Here is a 16645-nt window from a genome sequence, read left to right on the forward strand (position 1 = left end):
CATCTCAGGAGACCAGGAGTGGCTCTTGGCAGCCCCCCAGCTACAGACACGCCGGCGGGGGTCCCCGGACCTCTGCCGTCAACTGCTGGAGCCTCCTGCCTGCCGCGGCTGGTGTTCAACCAAGTCATTAGCAGCGAGCAGGCCCGGCTCTGCCAGCCCCAGCTAGCTCTCCAGCCAGCCTGCTCCTCTTGGCTGCTTTCCCCGCCTTTGGCTCTTTCTACTCGACAAGATCTATTTCTACAAGATCGGGGATGCCCTGGGATCCTTCTCACACTGTGCAGCAAGGAGAACAGGCCGAAAGTGACAAAATGGGTCTGTCAAAGCCCCTGAGGCTCACAGGAGAGGAAAACAGGGAGAACCCTCCCTTTCTAAATCATTCATTCAGGCTTATCAGGAGGAGACTAGGAAAAGTATGAACTGTATGGAGCCTCTGTACCCAGCCGGTGGAATCTTCCTTCCCAGGGTTCACGCATTCATCCAAAAATTATTTGAGGTGAACCTACTACATGCCAGACCCTGTGAGCACTAGGATGCAACAGAATGAAGAACACAGACAAAAACCCCTGCCTGCCTTCATAGAGAAAGGGTTGATTCCGGGGCTGGGACTGCACAGGAGAAGCCCTGAATACCTTGCTGAGTATAAGGACAAGCTCAAAGAATAATGGGCATTTTTCCAAAGGACAGAGGAGCCTGCATGAAGGGGCTGTCACTGGCCAAATCTGGAACAATTTGAGCAATAGAATATGATAGTAATGGATTATAATCCATAAAATAAACAGCCAGGAGTTAAACCGGTATAAATAACTAAATGAATAAATGAGGGAGAAAGGAAAGCTCTTTCTACAGTAGAATTCCAACTAATAAATGTACAAAGAATGACAGAAATAGGAAATCACTATTTGGCAAACACCACAGTAATAACTGTTGAAGGCAAGAATCATCTAAGGATGTCAGGGAGAAAAAGTGTGATGAGAATCAAGTTATTCGCATAGTCGCAAAGTATCTCCCCAGAAGATACTTCTTAATATAAAACGTAAGACAGTAACTTGGGAAACCAGGCAGACACCACCATAACTAAGTGTTCAAAGTTCACATCACTAATGATAAGTCATACCAACATCCCATATCTTCTGCTGTGATGCCCAGGGTGGGTACCAGTCCTTGTGGGTGAGCTATGACCAGAACCACAGAACCCAACTCAGTGATCCAGCAAATATCTGGCAAACCTATGAGGGGCATTCTACAAAATAATTAGTAAGGACACTTTAAAGGGGTCAAGGGCACAGAATTCAAAGAAAGGCCCACGATCTGTCCCAGACTGGTGAAAATTGAGGGGACATGACAACTAAAGGCAATAGTGGATTCTGGATTGAATCCTGGACTATTCATGGGGCCACTGGTGAAGCCTGAATAAGGTCTGTGGCTTAGTACACAGGATTGCATTGCTATTCATTTCCTGTGCTAACACAAATTTCATAACATAATTGAAGCATTATGCCATGGTCATGTAAGGTGCTAACATTTGAGGAAGCTGAGTGTAGGATACATGGAAATTCTTTGCATTACTTTTGCAAAATTTTATGTCTAAACTGCTTTCAAAAGAAAAAGTTATTTTTTTAAAGTGTTTTTTAAGCCCTGCCTTCACAAAGTTTATATCCCTGGAAAAGCAAAGGAGGGAGACAGAAAGGAAGCATAATTTCTTTCTAAAGGTAAAATAGAAAACAGTACTATGGAGGAAAATGGAGCAAAAAAGGGTGATGGGATGAATGGAGGACATAACTTTAAATATCAAGGTCAGAGGAGGCTTACTGAGAAGACTAAATCAAAATGAGAGAAGAGTCAAGAAAATAACTGGGGAATGCCTTCTAGGCAGAGGAACAGCAAGCGCAAAGGCCCCGAGGTTGCAGTGCCTAGTGTAAAAGAGGAAAAACAGGGCCCGAGTGAGCCAGGACTATCTCTCAGCTCCATCCCTGCTTCCAGGGGAGTCTGCCACTCTATTCCACCCTCTTCACACTTCCCAGTTCTTCCCGAACAAGCTGCCAGGTCAGCCACCAGCAGGCAAGGCAGGGTGACATCTTAGGGGAGGTTAAGTCCTAAAGCCAGTACATAAACCTGGGATCTCACAGTTAAAACTTGCAAAATCACTGTGAACTGTGACTACAGCCATGAAATTTAAAAACGCTTGCTCCTTGGAAGGAAAGCTATGACAAACCGACTGCTAAGTTGCTTCAGTCGTGTCTGACTCTTCGCGACCCCGCCAGGCTCCTCTGTCCATGGGATTCTCCAGGCAAGAATACTGGAGTGGGTTGCCATGCCTTCCTCCAGGGAATCTTCCCGACCCAGGGATTGAACCCTTGTCTCTTAGGTCTCCTGCATTGGCAGGCAAGTTCTTGACCACTAGCACCACCTGGGAAGGCTAGACAAACCTAGACAGCATACTAAAAAGCAGAGACATCACTTTGCCGACAAAGGTCTGTATACTCAAAGCTGTGGTTTTCCCAGTAGTCATGTACAGATGTGAGAGCTGGACCATGAAGAAGGCTGAGCACCAAAGAACTGATGCTTTTGAATTGTGGTGCTGGAGAAGACTCTTGAGAGTCCCTTGGACTGCAATGAGATCAAACCAGTCAATCCTAAAGGAAGTCAATCCTGAATATTCATTGGAAGGACTGATGCAGAAGCTGAAGCTCCAATACTTTGGCCACCTGATGCAAAGAGCCAACTCACTGGAAAAGACCCTGACGCTGGAAAAGAGTGAAGGCAAAAGGAGAAGAGGGTGGCAGAGGATGAGATGGTTAGATAGCACCACCGACTCAATGGACATGAATTTGAGCGAACTCTGGGAGATAGTGATGGACAGGGAAGTCTGGTGTGCTGCAGTCCATGAGGTCACAAAGAGTCGGCCAGAACTTAGAGACTGAACAACAAACTTGCAACCAGTGACTCCTTGGGAAGGCATCATGTTGGAGACTGTCTTCCCATTTTTCCAGAAACCCAGTGGCCAGTTGGTCCTCTAGAGTTGGAACAGAGCAATGTTTTTCTGGTTGGGCACCTGATGAAGATGCTGACTTGCATTAAAGGACCCTATTGTATGAAAGACACATATCTTGCACCATAACAATCACAGTCAGTGGGTCAATATGCTCTCATTCTGAGAGGGACCCAGAGAACACCAGTTCTCACCTCCTGGTCATCTCACCCCGGGACACCTGCCACAGGCACAATACATATTCTCCGGAGTTAAGCGCATTTCTGTTGAGATGTCATGGTACCCATTCATGAAATCACATCCCTGCTTCAAAACCTTCCCATGGGACAATTCTCAGGCTAGACTGGTACTCTTTACATCTACAACTAAACAACACTGGACATTTCCTAATTGCAGGAGAACCGCAAACCAAACTGACGTTAAGCTTGTCTTCTATAAATTTTCTGCTGGGACCTATTACCTCCTACCTGAAACAGAGCTCATCACTGGCACCAGGAAGGAACAAGAGCAACCTAACACTGGCAGAAAGACAGGGAGTCAGCGGGTCCTGCCTACACCGTCAGTTTGCTTCGCTTTCTGAGCCTGGGCTCACGGCTGTGATTTTTTATTGCAGCCATATAACACGGTCATATTTTCCGCTAGTAAAATTGTCCCTGTGTCATACAATAGAATCAAATTGATCAATATTTCATGGTACTGCAACAACAAAAAAAACCTTTCTGGTAGCCCTGTGTTCCCCCCCACCACCATAATACACACACATACACATAAACACACACACAAACTCACACCTCTAAGAATGGTTCAAAGGAGTAACAACATCTTTTCATAGGGTTACCATAAAGAGAAATGTGATAAATACTGACTAGGTACCTTCATTCACTCACTCAACAAATAATTAGTAAGCATTCACCATGTCAAGGCCTTGCTGGGAACTGAGGACACAGTAATGAACAAGACAGACTGTGCCCTCATGGGTCTTAAGACCGGTTATACGTATTTCCTTAGTTAGCAAAATTCTTCACTTCGTTCTCAGGGTCCTCCACCAAGACAGCTGGTACGTCTCCATCCATCCATCCATCCACCTCTCTCTTTCTCTTCCTCTCCTTCCATCCCCATCCCCTCCCCAACAAGCAGACCACCTGCTATTTTCATCTCCTGATATTTTTTATGCATTTGCAAATATAATTCACATATAAAGCCTCTGCTAATTATCATCTTCCCACCTCCTCATTAGAGCCTGGGATGGTCTCTCCTCTCCCCTCGGCCTGTCCAACGTTAACCACCCCTCAAGGTCACACACCTCCTCTGGCAGGTCCCTAACCCCTCCCTTCCCCCACCCCCTTTCCCTTTCCTCTCCCCACGCCCACATCTCACATACCCAGAGCTCAAAGGGACCCCACAGTCTCACTTCTCAGGAGTTCACCTCGCCCTTCATCTCATCTCTCTACAAAGGCAGGTCAAGGGCAAGGACCTCATCCACCCTTTGAGAATCCTCTGCCCCAATTCAAGGCACGCAGGACGGGCGCTCTGGGTGACACCTGGCTGGTGGCTGCACCGCATCCCCCACTACACTCCTCCACGGCCAGCAGGAAGGTTTATCTCAACCCCACGTGGAGATAAGACATCTGCACAGAACCTGATGTCTAGTAGATGTCCAATAAAAAGACACTTGGTTGTTTATCTTCGAAAGTTTTGCTGAACAAGGCAGAAGACTTCCTCCACAGTTAATGGAGAGGAAATGAGCAGTGACATGCTAACTATACTCTTAAGATATTTGGGGAAAGTGTTAGAAAGGCAGGGGTGTACATTCCAAGGGGTGGGGCGGTGCAAGTCACTCCCACAAATAAACCAGGCTGGGAAGACAAGGAAGCCACCCTTAACCTTTTACTGCTGACAGCTGGCCAGGAGGAACTCATGTCCACTGCTGCCTGGGCATTCAGGCTGTCAAAACTAGTGGGAAATCTGAATTGCTAAAGATGGACAACCAACTCAACTAGTGTGGACCGACAGTGTTTAAACTCTGGTTGAACCTCTGTTCAGACACTCGTTCCCTCCTCCACCCAGCTCCCATCTTGTTTACCCGAGTTTTGAACAGAAAAGGTGTTTTTATAATTAGCATAGTGTTTGTGTTCCACAAATGGGTGCTTTCAAAAGGCTTAAAAATAGACTGATTCCTCACACACCTTACAGTTCTTCCCCTGAAGATCTTGTTTACACTAGCATTTTCCTAAGCAAATCTTCTTTTGGAAAGGTCCGCCGCAGTTCACAAATTCTTTAACAGGCAGCTCCGGATTATCAGGACATCATGATATACCTTCAGGCAACTTCCGAGCTCCACCAATGGGCTCCTCTGCCTGCTGGTATAAAGTGGGAAGGAGGGTTTCTCTGAAACACCAAATACTATAGCTAATACAAAGGGAACCCCAAGTAGAGGATAATCCAGAGCTGGAGGGCCTGGCTACTCGCGGGGGTAGAGAAGCTCCTGGAACATGGCCAGCCTCTGGGATCTGAGGACAACATGGACTTCAGTTTAAGAAAACCCAGCTTAAGGGAGTCAGACACCACCTTGCTAAAGGCTGGTTTGTCCTATTTACAGAAAGGATGTCCATGACAAAAAGAACCACCATAAAAAAGCCACTCTCTCCAGGGTAATATTTTAGGCTTTCATGTCTATTCAGGTTGTTAAATAAAAGGTGTGCTTGGACAGGGAAAGAGTGGCCAGGTTGGCAAAGGCCAGATAAACAAAGCTGATCTCCTTTCTTGACTGCAGGACCTTTCAGAGCCTTTAAAGGTCCAATGCCTGCTATTACTTCCCTGGTGATTCAGATGGTAAAGAATCTGCCTGTAATGCGGGAGTCTAGGGTTTGATCCCTGGGCCGGGAAGATCCCCTGGAGAAGGAAATGGCAACCCATTCCAGTATTCTTGCCTGGAGTATTCTATGGACAGAGGAGCCTGGTGGGTCCATGGGGTTGCAAAGCGTTGGACATAACTGAGTGCAACTAACACACACCACACACTCTTTAAGATTGTATATGCTCCATTTAGAAGTGTATCTGGCCCTAAACTCATCCTCCTCATTCTTCCTCTCGCTAGGGACCACCTCCTAAGCATACTGTCTGAGCTGCCTTTCAGAGATGAGGGAACTAACCTAAACTTCTAGCATCAGGAGAAGAAGAGCCTTGCCAAAAATCTACCGTTGGTTAATTTAAAACAGACGCTTCCCTCGAACCCAGGACCACAGTCATACTCAAGACCAGCACTATCCAGCCTACCGGTCTGGCTAAACAAGACCTGATCTGACAGAAAATAAGACAGTAAATCCAGTGCTCACGCGCCAGGGAGCAACTGCTGCTGAATTCCCAGCCTGCCCTTAGCACAAAAATGCTGAAAATAGTATAAACCAACAGCTGGGCCCAGAGTGGCAGGATCTTGGTTCTAACGGGCCTATCGGAGTGGTCAGCCAACCACTGCTTACACACCTCTAGGGACGGGGTTGTCACTCCCTCTCCTCAGTTCCTCCTGTCTGGATACTAATTAGACAAAAAGAACACTTCTCGTGTATTCGTTCCCACACTTGCAATGTGGCACGAAGCTGGGCACAGAGTTGAGAAGACAAGGAAACCCGCTTACCTGTTCCTGCTGATGGCTGGCCAGTAGGAATTAATGTTCACTGTTGCTGGGCATCCAGGTTGTCAAAACAAGTGGCAAATCTGAATTTCTAAAGACAAGCAACTAACTCAACTAGTGTGGACCAGGTTTGGCCATGGGATGCAGCTTTATTTTAAATATGTCTACAGAGGAAGGAGGGCTTCCCTGGTGGCTTGGAGGTAAAGAATCCACCTGGCAATGCAGGAGACTTGGGTTCGATTCCCGGGTTGGGAAGATACCCTGGAGAAGGAAACAGCAAGCCACTCCAGTATTCTTGCCTGAAAAATCCCATGGACAGAGGAGCCTGGCAGCACTACAGTCCATGGCATCGCAAAAGAGCCGGACACGACTGAGCAACTAAACAACTGCAAGCAGTCAGCCAAGGGACTTTGAGGCACGGCAGCCCTGAGCTGACATCTCAGCACCACCAGGTACCCATGGGGAGGTCGCATGGAGACCTGGGACCCTCCGGATCCTCACCCGCAAGAGCGTGGGTACCAGCCCCAGCCTGGGGAGGGGGCGCCGAAGGAGACCCCGTGAGCAGTCCCTGACCCCAGCACAGGGTTAGGGCTTAGGTGAAATTCACTCTGCTTACTCTCTCTCCAGAGCTTGCACTTCCCCTCTGGGTCATCTGTCCACACAGCCAACCCAAGAAAGAGCCCAGACAAACTTGATGAGAAGGGAGAGCAGCGAAAAGGGCAGTGCCTCTGCAGCAACAGCTCCCTCTGACCCGACGCGACTGGCAAATCCTAATAACCCTGGTGCTGAAGGGGTGTTCAAGAACCAGTCCACCACTCAGCTCTGCAGGAGGGAAACGGAAGCCTGGGGCGGGGGCGGGTGGCGGGGGCAGGACCTGCCTTGGCACACACAGCAGGTCATCAGGGGTACCAGACAGAGCATCCCCACTCACATTAGGGGAGGAAGCCAAGGGAAGAGCCAGAAGGTGGAGCAGCAACCCCAAACCCTCATCACGTCCCACTGATTTTTTAATAGACTTTAACAATTTACTGACACCAGCGGAGCTTATAAAGTAGTTTAATTGAATTAATTAGGCAGTCACGACTTACTCCCGAGTTCCCCCTTTTGGCTCCGGGGAGGCTGTGCCAGCCGCCTGTTTAACCCCTCGCGTCCTAGAGGGGCTGTCACTCACTCTCGTTTAAGATGATTCACTACGGTCTCCGCCGGTGTCTTTCCTAAACTGGTTCTCACCCTGGCCCCCATCTGTATCCCAACACTAAGTTCACCTCTGCATCTGCCTGCCCTGAGTGGCTGGATGGAGGAGATTCTCTATCCTTGGGTGCATGAAGGCTGCCTTCTCTTGCAGGTTCCCCAGGCAGCAGGGGCAGCAAAGGGTAGGGGTCCCTGACCGAGCGTGGGAACCGCCCACTGGTCCCCCCGGGCAAGGGCCACCCACCCCCTCCACTGTCCTGACTCATCAGCCTCAACTTCACCACCCAGGAGAGGCTGGTCGATGCCACCTGGAGTGTGGTCCATTTACGAGTATCACTGGCACCGCCAGGAAGCTTGTTAAAACCCAGACTCTCGGGCACCACCCTCACCCACTGAACCAGAGTCTCTGAGGGGTGAGGCTCAGAGAGCTGGGTTCAACAAGCCCTTCAGGTGATGCTAACACACACTACCGCTGGAGAAGTGGTCTGGGTGATCACAAAGATGCCTTCTAGATGACGAAGTCTGGGAAACAATCCAAACGTGAAAACCAATTCACTTACAAGATATTCTTCACAGCATTATTTACAACAGGGGAAGACTGGAAATAGCACAACATCCCCCAACTGGGCACTATTGTGTAAACTAGGATGCAGCCACTTCATGGAACACCGTACAGCCAAAACCACGGAGTTTACAATAAAACTGGGAAATGCAAATCCTGTGAGCTGAGCCTTTTTTTTCTTCTAAGCGGGAAAGAAGCTGAACCTATTGCAGTCATTGGTTTAAAAAAAGGAAAACAGTCAAAACGTCCAAGATGTAAACCTCGGGTACAAATCTATAGGTGACTTTCTTTCTTCCTCAGACTTCTCTGTGTTTTCCAACTTTTCCTATAAAAATATTTGCTACTTTTTATAAGGAAGGAAAAACAAACTGTTTTAAATAAAACAGAAAGTTTCTGAGAGAAGTTACTACCAACAACGCAGGAAGTGCTGCACTAACTTGAAACTCACTCTGCATCTGGCTTCCTGGGCCTCCCGCTGGACCATGAGGTCCCTGCTGCCTGGGACAGAAGGACAGGACAGCCCTGCTCACAGAAGGTGTGAAGGGAGGGAGGGGGGAGGGAGGGATGGAGAAAACTGGCTTCAGACGAACTGCCCTACTAAACTAGCTTTCCCTTGGCATAAAATCGGAGGAGTTATTTAAGCAAAAATGTCAAGATGTAATGGCAAGAGAGAATATAGCCCTGAAGAGCCAGACCCAAGAGAAAAGGGGAAAATTCACCCCGTGCCCATGAAAATGTCCTGTCCAGCAGCTCACATGCTCATGCTTTTTCCTGGACACACCTGGCTGGCAGAGACACGCTCATTAGGGGAGTAATAAGTCACTGTTTCCAGGAACTTCTAAGCTGGACGGCCAGTCCACCCCAGCTGGCTCACGGTAAGCGGACGCGGCAGGAATCAATAATTACAAAGTGCAGAGCAGGAGCCAGGTGAGCAAACACCAGGCTGGGCAGGACGTTCCCCCACTTGAAGGCCAGGGTGGGGGACTCACCCCGCACCCCACTCTCCGTGGGCACCCACCGCACCAACTGCCCTGGCGGGAGGGACGATAAGAACCAAGCGTGGAGGTTGAGAAACCACAGGTGGGTCCAGGAGAGCCGTCTAGTGCGGTAGGGACGAGGGGTGGATGGGGGGCTCATAAAGATACGCTGGGCCATGAGGACTGCGGACAGGGGCTGGGGCGCACCCCTCTCCCAAGCAACAGGAACTAGGGGAGGCCGGATGGGAAAGGGGGGAGGAGAAGAAATATCCCACGCTGGCGAGCTCCCGTTTGTCTCTAAGCAAGTCCAGGCTTTGAGGCCAGCAGGCCTCAAGGAAGAAATCACCATTCTTATTCTCCTCTCCCCCAACCCGAGCGGACAAGTGCCTGGCACCATGAGGGTGCCATGGACAGGTGCCCACGGGGTTCCAGGGTGGCCATGTGTCCCGAAATCTCAAGAAAAAGGCAACCAGACGGAGGGCCCAGGAGTGGAATGGTCATCCTAAAACCACCTGACCCTTCCCCTCTTATCCAAATTTTCTCCTGTGGTCTAACAGTGCCCCACCCGGACCCAGGGGGACAGGGACATACAGAGTCTCTGGCCCCAGATCTCTGAGCAAAAGCTCTACATCCCAGAAGAACCTGGGCTACAGGCAATCCCTGCCCAGGACAAGCCTTGGTCTCACTTTACCATCACAAACGGCGGAGGGGGGAGGGGCAAAAGTTGCACCTTAAACCCCAACTCCTGACTCCCTCCTGGGCTCCGCAGGATTCTCTGGCTTAGGGGACAAATGGGGATCAACCCAGAGGTATGCTGGGTACCATGACGCCCTACAGAACTGGGTCGGAAAGAAGGCAAGCACGCTAAGGCGCTCCCTGTCCCTAGAGAGGCTCAAGCAGAGGCTGGACAGTTGACCTCTTGGTATGAATGATGCTCAAGAGATTGAGTTGGGGGCAGAGGGCAAAAAGGAGAATGACTGACATTCCATGCTTACTCTGATATGTTTTGATTCTTCCCCAGTGAGACAGACAAGCATCTGATAAGGTTTGAGCGATGAATCTGTGCAAGGGTCTTCCAAATGGGTCCCTCTCCTCCAGCATGCTTATGAGCCACCCAGGAGGCGGTCAGGCCAGGATCTGTCCCCTCAGGGCCCACACCTCCCCGCTGGACAGAGAAGACACAGTGTATAGGGTCCACAAAAAAAAGCTTTGATTTCTTTAAAACCAGAATAAAGTACTGAACTTTCAGGTCAGAGAAAATGCCTGCCATATAATATTACCACAATCATCATTTATACCAATGAAGTCATAAAAAGTAATTTAAAAAATTTTTTTTAGATTTTTTTTTATGTGGACCATTTTTAAAGTCTTTATTGAATTTGTTACAATATTTTTTCTGATTTATGTTTTGTTTTTATGGCCAAGAGACATGTAGGATCTTTGCTCCCCAACCAGGAATTGAACCCACACCCCCTGCATTGGAAAGCAAATTCTCAACCACAGGACGGGCAGAGAAGTCCTCAGATTTTACATATATTTTAATGAAGGAAGCCGATCACAAAGACAAAAGTACCTGGGGCCCACGAAAGTCATAATGTGACTGTCCCTCTCCAATTAAAAAAAAAAAATCACTTTTATCTATTTGATATACTGAGCTCCTCTGTAAGACTTCATTTGTGAAAAGGTTCTTTGGCGAAAAATATTTTTGAAATCTCCCAGTGAGTAAAAGTAGTATTTTACTCACCCGAGTGCTAGGATCTTAATTTATGAACCAATGAAATGTGGTCCCAGGGTAGTCACTGAGTTTTTCCCAGCTCTCACAACCAACCCTGATATGTCACTGGCTTTAGGCATCAGTGGTTCGTAGTAGGCATGCGGGCTCACTGTGCACTACCCTCTCTTTTCATGTTATTTCCAATGTATGTCGTGAGACACAGAAAGTTTTAGATGGAGAATAATAATGCTGATCTCTTCAAAAAGGGATTCCACACTTCAGACTCTCTCCCAAGCTCAGTGACACCTCCTTCCTCTGGAAGTGAAGTGAAAGTCGCTCAGTCGTGTCCGACTCTTTGCGACCCTGTAGACTATACAGTCTATGGAATTCTCCAGGTCAGAATACTGGAGTGAGTAAGCCTATCCCTCCTCCAGTGGAACTTCCCGACCCAGGAATTGAACTGGGGTCTCCTGCATTGCAGGCGGATTCTTTACCAACTGAGCTATCAGGGGAGGAACAGTTCAAATCTGAAGGAGGGAAATCCCTGAACTGGATAAACCAGGTGAATAGTCCCATCAGGAGAAAGGAGAATCCTTTAAAGAAAAACCTAAGGCAGCGGGAAACTCAGCCAATTCAAAGACAGTCATCAGCCGTAGGACCTCAGCCCGCAGCATGTGAAAGCAATGCTCGGGGAGCTGGTTAAAAGCTCAGATTCTGGGACTTCCCTGGCAATCCAGCGGTTAAGGCTCCTTGCTCCCAGCGCAGGGGGCTTAGGTTCCATCCCTGGTTGGGGAACTAAGATACCACAGGCCACACAGTGCAGCCAAAAAAAAAAAAAAACCCAAAACTTAAACAAAAAACCCTCCGATTCTCCACCTCCCCCACCCACTATGATTTCAGAAACAGCAGGGGGAAGCTGAATGTGCCAGCTGCTTTTAGTGCAGGAGGTCCCAGACCTCCCTTGGAAAGGAGCTCATCTACTAAAGAGAAAAGAGAATTTGAGGGAGTCCCCACCCTGTTGGGCTCTTGTTTCCTGGTGCCAATTAGAGGGTAAGGCCCCCAGGGGGCCTCTTGTTTTGTAGCCTCAGAGTGGAATGGTAAGCTTCTCTCAACATGCAACACCCACCCTCCCCACACACACACACACACACACACACTTCCTCTGCTCTCCCAGCTTTACCTTCCCGGGGAGCGGTTCACACACACACACACACACACACACACACACACACACACACACACACTTCCTCTGCTCTCCCAGCTTTACCTTCCCGGGGAGCGGCTCTCTCTCACACACACACACACACACACACACACACACACTTCCCGGGGAGCGGCTCTCACACACACACACACACACACACACACACACACACACACACACACACTTCCTCTGCTCTCCCAGCTTTACCTTCCCGGGGAGCGGCTCTCACACACACACACACACACACACACACACACACACACTTCCTCTGCTGGGACACACACACACACACACACACACACACACACACACACTTCCTCTGCTGGGACACACACACACACACACACACACACTTCCTCTGCTGGGACACACACACACACACACACACACACACACACACACACTTCCTCTGCTGGGACACACACACACACACACACACACACACTTCCTCTGCTGGGACACACACACACACACACACACACACACACACACTTCCTCTGCTGGGACACACACACACACACACACACACTTCCTCTGCTGGGACACACACACACACACACACACACACACACACTTCCTCTGCTCTCCCAGCTTTACCTTCCCGGGGAGCGGCTCTCACACACACACACACACACACACACACACACACACACACACACACACACACACTTCCTCTGCTCTCCCAGCTTTACCTTCCCGGGGAGCGGCTCTCACACACACACACACACACACACACACACACACACACACACACACACACACACTTCCTCTGCTCTCCCAGCTTTACCTTCCCGGGGAGCGGCTCTCACACACACACACACACACACACACACACACACACACACACACACACACACACTTCCTCTGCTCTCCCAGCTTTACCTTCCCGGGGAGCGGCTCTCACACACACACACACACACACACACACACACACACACACACACACACACACACACTTCCTCTGCTCTCCCAGCTTTACCTTCCCGGGGAGCGGCTCTCACACACACACACACACACACACACACACACACACACACACACACACACACTTCCTCTGCTCTCCCAGCTTTACCTTCCCGGGGAGCGGCTCTCACACACACACACACACACACACACACACACACACACACACACACACACACACACACACACACACACACACACACACTTCCTCTGCTCTCCCAGCTTTACCTTCCCGGGGAGCGGCTCCCCTCCACCCCGGGGAGCGGCTCTCACACACACACACACACACACACACACACACACACACACACACACACACACACACACACACACACACACACACACACACACACACACACACACACACACACACACACACACACACACACACACACACACACACACACACACACACACTTCCTCTGCTCTCCCAGCTTTACCTTCCCGGGGAGCGGCTCCCCTCCACCCCGGGGGCTGAAGAATGGGGGCTCCAGCACTGAAAAGTCAAGGCCCGACATCTCCCCCCGTCCGCTCAGTGTCAATGTGGTGCAGCTGTGGGCGGAAGCTGACCCATGTCAGAGGGAGTGATGGCCTGGAAGCCTCACCCGCCCCAGGTGGTGAGAGAGAACAACTGATGGAAACCGGAAGGAGGAATGCCATTGTCAAACCAAGGCCAGAGGAGAGAAGTCGCTCAGCAGGTGCCAAGTAAGCACCAAGGATGAGGGACACTTTTATTTCTGCCTATTCAGCATCCCTGATTCCAACAAAGAACTTTCTTGTCCTCTCAGGAATCTACAATCCCAGTCCCCAAGACCAGGAGACTCAAATGACCCCCATGTCCATGAGTTAGAACAACACGCCCTCCTGCACCGTGGCTGGTTCAGGGATATGTCTGTGACTCAAGCTGGGCCAACAGGAGCCTTCCTTAGGACTTCGGTTGAAACCCTTGGGAAACAGGTCCTCTCTTTTCACTAGGATGAGCTACTCCAGTGGGGTGAGAAATAAGGCTGGGGACACTACAGCCATTTCCGCCACCACTGGGGGAAGGCCTGCAAGAAGAGCAAGTCAACACAAGGACACAAGAGCTGAGAGATGCAGAGCAACACACTCCTGATAACCCCAACGAAGTTACCTGACCCCAGCCCTGGACTTTTCAGTAGGTATGTCAACAAATGAGCTCCCCTGGAGGCACAGTGGTGAAGAGTCCACCTGCCACTTCAGGAGACACAGGTTCAATCCCTGGGTCAGGAAGATCCCCTGGAGAAGGAAATGGCAACCCATTCCAGTATCCTTGCCTAGGAAATCCCATGGACAGAGGGGTCTGGCAAGCTACAGTCCACAGGGTCACAAAACAGACACAATTTAACAACTAAACAACAACAACGTCAACAAATATCCCTTTTCATGTTATCACGTTTTAGATTTAGATATACTTTGAGTATCTATCATTTGCAATCTAAACGATCTAGAAAGACCTTTTTGAGAAAAAATGGACAGTCAGTTGCATGAACCAGTAGATTTGGTTTAAAGGCAGAAAGAATCCTCACTTTCCTGGGACCTTGAGCAAGCCATGCCACCTCTCTCAGCTTCCATTTCATCCCAAGCTCCCAAGGTTGTGGTGGACATTTAAATTACATCACAACGACTACACGAAACACTCAGGACATGATTTAGCATTTGTAGGTGCTCAACAGATGTCAGGGAAGAAAGTCTCAGCCTAACAGTAGATCCCCTCCGGCATCCCCATTTGCTACGGAAATAATATTAGTCCTACGAAGCCAAGCTGGTGGAGAGTCTGGCAAGGCAAAATGGCCACCAGGGACACAAGTCAAGAGAGAAACAGCTAGGAGAAGCCCTTTCTTAAGAAGCATAAGCCCTGGCATGTTCCCAGCACTTTACAGAGCTCAAAGCAATTTCATATCATCGTCTATTCCCACAACCTCTGCTATTAGAATGAGACTCTCAAAGTATAAAGTGGCACACCCTTTACAAGGGCCAATTTGGTAACATCGTTTAAAATGCACAGCCTCTGACACCATGATGCCTGTTCCAGTACTCTATCTTTTCAAAGTACCCTCAAAGTACTTTCAAAGATGTAAAATAACATTGCTATAAAAAGTGCTGGTGGCTTCTGGTCATGAAGGAGTCAGCAGAACCAGATTCGCCACCCACCTTAAACAACCAAGAAACTGGACAAAACATTTGAAACAATTATTTCTAGACACTGGGCGGCAGGCTTACAGGACAGTAACCCCGAAGAGAGGAAAAGCAAACATGCTGGGTCCTACAATTGTCCCAGGTGACTGCTCAGAGAATTTCTAAACTGCGGTGCTGAGAGGAAGCACTCAAGCAGAGTTCAAGGGTTCCCCTGAGTTGAGCAGACAGTTTAAAACAGGGGAGGCCAAGGAAGCTAGACAGAATAGAGTCAGAGGAGAGAGAGGGGCCCAGAGAATGAGCTCCAATTCTCCAGCTGTTTCAGTGCTGATCACACATGCATATAAGGAAACTACCTAAGGCTGGAGCAAGAAAGAGAGAACCCAGCAGAACAATTCTCAGAACTCACAACAAGGCTAAGAATAGGTCATAGCGCAACCAGCCAAAGGGAAGAAATCTCCTAATACACAAGGGCATTGGGGAGGGTACTCAAAAAGGTATGTCCTCAATAGTGGGGAGAAGACTCCTGAGAGTCCTTGGACAGCAAAGAGATCAAACCAGTCCATCCTAATGGAAATCAACCTTGAATATTCACAGGAAGGACTGATGCTGAAGCTGAAACTCCAGTACTTTGGCCACCTGATGCGAAGAACTGACTCACTGGAAAAGACCCTGATGCTGGGAAAGACTGAAGGTGGGAGGAGAGGGGGATGACAGAGGATGAGATGGTTGGTTGGATGGCATCTCCGACTCATGGACATGAGTTTGAGCCAACTGGGAGATGGTGAAGGACAGGGAAGCTTGGTGTGCTGCAGCCCATGGGGTGGCAAAGAGTCAGATATGACTTACCGACTGAACAGCATTAACAACACTGAGGAAAAATTAGCACTAGGCCAGGATTCACAACACCTTTTCTATAAAGGTCCAGAAAGTCAACATTTCAGCCTTTGTGGGCCACTGCAGAAGGAAAGCAGCCAGAGACAACACTTAAACCAATGAGCATACCTGTGTTCCAATAAAACTGTATTTACCAAAACAGGCCAAGGACTTCCCTGGTGATCCAATGGCTAAGACTTCAACTCCCAATGCAGGGGGCCCACGTTCAATCCCTGGTCAGGGAATAAGACCTCACATGCTGCAACTAAGACCCAGTGCCCCCACCAAAAAAGGTCGGACTTGCCCCATGGACCAGAGTCTGCCAAACTGTCCTCTATTTTAAACCCAGCTCTTGTCCTTCACAACAATTTAACTGCTGTGGTA

General features: G+C 49.2%; 1 protein-coding gene across 18 annotated transcripts in view; it reads right to left on the minus strand.

The window, feature by feature from the left end:
* The window catches only part of ZNF618 (zinc finger protein 618), a 200860-nt gene that overhangs the window by 148532 nt on the left and 35683 nt on the right, over positions 1-16645 (minus strand). The window contains exon 1 of one of the 18 annotated variants that reach the window (XM_043870608.1): positions 5176-6814. The exons of the other annotated variants lie outside the window; for them this stretch is intronic. The gene's annotated coding sequence lies outside the window, so the exon portion shown is untranslated. Of the gene's footprint in view, positions 1-5175; positions 6815-16645 lie in introns of those variants that run through there. 18 annotated transcript variants of the gene reach the window in all.

Source organism: Cervus elaphus, chromosome 16 (assembly GCF_910594005.1).
Source record: "Cervus elaphus chromosome 16, mCerEla1.1, whole genome shotgun sequence".
NCBI lineage: Eukaryota > Metazoa > Chordata > Mammalia > Artiodactyla > Cervidae > Cervus > Cervus elaphus.